We start from the raw sequence: 3,237 nt of genomic DNA, 5'->3' as shown, positions 1-3,237 counted from the left end.
TAATTCTTAGACTGATTATAAAGAAAATAGTAAGATTTAGTTAACAACCACGCAACAAGCACGTTGTACATATGCCTGGCGGCTGGGCTGGCTATATCGCCGCCTGGAATTAAAAAGACTTATTAAATAATACAACTAGTTTGATTTACAAAAATTGTCTAAATATAAAAGCAATTTATAAACTATAGCAACAAGAGTTGTTATTCGAATGGCGACGCATATGTTGGTAGGTACAACCCTGGTAAAAACTGTCCAAACATATTCGAGAGTGTTGTTCTATGTAAACATTTAATTGTATCCCAAGGACCAGATAACGCGCAGTTTCTCAAAACAGAAGTACATTGATATTTTATGGTAATGATAGGTTAATAGTGTGCATGGTAGTTTGGCATTTCAACAAACACTGGGGGCTGACGAGGTATAAGCGTAGTCCGTTTCGCTACGAAGTCGGGTATATGTTTTACTACGAAAACATTGTGTACATACACATGACATCGAAGAACGGATTAGTGGAAATTTGTGTTTAAAACAGGTAATATTATGCTTTTGTAATAACAAAACTCTGAATTTAAGCACAATGACATTTCATAGGTCTGTTACATCAAATTATGATTCAACATGTGTCTGGTTTATGCGTTAAACATTACATTTACCGCTGATTTATCAAACCGAAGTCAAGTTTTATTTTACAAAAATGCAATTAAGGTTACAACTATGTTTAATTGACACAATTTTACAATTTCCATATTGATGTATGTATCGTTAAGCCACTGGTGTGTTCAGAAATGTATTGGGTGACCCAGTTGTCAGAAATAAAGGCTAAATAGTATTTTAATGTATGATCATGTCTCTGACAGTATACGTATATGCCTCGCTACGACAACGCTTTAGCGTGTATGCGCTCCTCACAGAGGACGTATTGGTTATCTCTCAAAGGCGAAATAAAGAACATGTTTTTTTTTTAAATACAGAGTCATGGAGTGGCTGGATGTTTCCTTTGAGGAAGAGATAGTAACAACGACACAACATGATCCGAAGCGCACAGTCGACATGGTAATGCACATTATTATGATATAATTAAATTCACGACTAGGCCAAAGGAAACGATCAAAATCGAAAATCCATATATAAGACGACAGTTGAGAGTCGAGAACCTATTGTCGTCGGTCTCAATATAAATTACGCATCTTCACCTTGTGACAATCCCTTATACGTTCTTTTGAATAGAGACCGACGATAGGTTTTTAGCATACGGTATTCTTTATCAAATAACAGTCGATGCTCGTTATGTTATCTCGAAACTCTGCTTATGTCAAAGTAAAGCCCTTGTCCCAACTTCGATCCTTCTTTATCTCATACGGATTTTGATTTTGACATTTTATCTGTCAAAGCGATTTTCTTGAAAATCGGTTATCGCTAACTAATTTTGAGATGAATTTCATGTTCGTATACATGATTTTACCTGTAAAATCAACACCTGTAACAGCCGTAAGGTGTGGAAAGTAGGACCCCTATGGCACAAATCCGCAAGTTCCTAATCAATGTATTGTTGTTAAGGCTTGACATAGGGTTTCTGTCACAGGTTATTGTTTACTGTGTACATGACGGCCGGTAAATTTACCTTGTGTTACAATGCGCTTAAGGTCCGGTCTCACTATGATGCCGGCGGAGCCCCGGCGCGTGATCAGGCATCTACCGGGATGAACCGGGGCCATACCGGGATGAACCGGTTCTCCACCGGGATGAACCGTAGACGACCGGGGACAACCGGGGCTGCACTGGTAAAATATTAAAATGTTTAATACCTCCGAGATGAACCGCGAGTCACCGGGAAGGACCGACAACGACCGGTGTGGCACTGTGAACAACCGGAACTGCACCGGTACGGCACCATAGCTCTACCGGGGCCCAAACAGACCCCGGCAGAGCTACGGGGAGCCTGGTGAATGCCGACAGAGTCCCGGTATAGCTACGGTGCATAATTAAACCGGCGCTCTGACGGTTCCATCCCGGTTGTGTCTACATTGTCCGAAGGTACCACTGGCTCGGGAAATATCTGACAATGGGCGTGTTAATTCGTGATATCTTTCGCACAGGACTTTCTGTCACTGTAGATTTTATCGGAATTATCAATTTGCCAGAAACCGGATTGAATGTAATATTTTCAGCATACTTTTTAATGTCGCCACCCATAATATTGAACGTGCGATTTCTGTATTGTACACCTAGTGCAGTGTCACAAGGCATCTCCCACATAAAGGGAACCTTTTCGTTTGGATGCTCATGCGCACAATCAAGCACAGCATCTTTTGCACTGGGAAATGGTAGTCTGCAGTAACTGCAAACTGCATGTGATATGTCCTGAAAAGGATACAGAGACTTCGTTGAGTAACCTATACATTATATTTGTACTTCGTAGCACAACCAATACATACTCTGTGCGAAACCTATACATAAAGCGACTTGTAATTTCCTTCGAAACAAAGCATTTGAATAATTAAAATACATGTTCGTAACCGTTTTTGTACTTGACAATGTGTAATGTACAATGAATGAAAGTAACATGTAGTTTTATTCGATTTAAGTTACCGTAATTGGCTATTTTAACATAATAACCACCTTATGCATTGCTTCAAATCAAAATATTTCGATTTTACCTCAAAATAAATGTACAGGCTGAAACTACGCACATTTGTTATTAGTTTGTTATTGAAAACAAGTACCTACCATTACTGGATGTTCCGTTCTCTAATCCATAAACACCAGAAAAGATGAAACTCGCCTGATTAAATAGTGTATGTACACAATGTTTTCGTAGTAAAACATATACCCGACTTCGTAGCGAAACGGACTACGCTTATACCTCGTCAGCCCCCAGTGACAAAACCATAACAGAAATAAATAAATAAAGCATGCATCATTTTAGAAATGTTAACTTCTTAAAAAAAGTTAAATGTTAAGATAAACTCGAACTAATATGTCAGTTCCATTAAATACTTGCATTAAACCACATGACTTATTGACCATATGCTATTAGATATTTCTATTTGAAACATATAATAATGCATCCGTGTAGGTTGATATAACATTCCCGTGTTATGCTATAGACTTTTTTGGAATTAATTAGATTACGTTATATCATACGCGTGTACGAAAAAACAGGGTTAATAGGTCTAAAGCTTTTATTATCAGATTTATTGTTTAAATAATTATTTCAGTCGTGTATATGTTACGAAT

The 3,237-nt window shown here is 38.1% G+C and overlaps 1 long non-coding RNA gene across 1 annotated transcript; it reads left to right on the top strand.

Annotated features, from left to right (window-relative positions):
- Positions 1 to 396: 396 nt before the first annotated feature.
- LOC127854116 (uncharacterized) lies at positions 397 to 2,246 on the top strand. The gene is made up of 3 exons (XR_008036924.1): positions 397 to 532; positions 972 to 1,053; positions 1,644 to 2,246. It is a non-coding gene; the product is annotated as an uncharacterized LOC127854116 (long non-coding RNA).
- Positions 2,247 to 3,237: the final 991 nt, after the last annotated feature.

This window comes from Dreissena polymorpha, chromosome 12 (genome assembly GCF_020536995.1).
Source record: "Dreissena polymorpha isolate Duluth1 chromosome 12, UMN_Dpol_1.0, whole genome shotgun sequence".
In the NCBI taxonomy this organism is placed as follows: domain Eukaryota; kingdom Metazoa; phylum Mollusca; class Bivalvia; order Myida; family Dreissenidae; genus Dreissena; species Dreissena polymorpha.
This window is presented reverse-complemented; position numbering and strand designations above follow the sequence as displayed.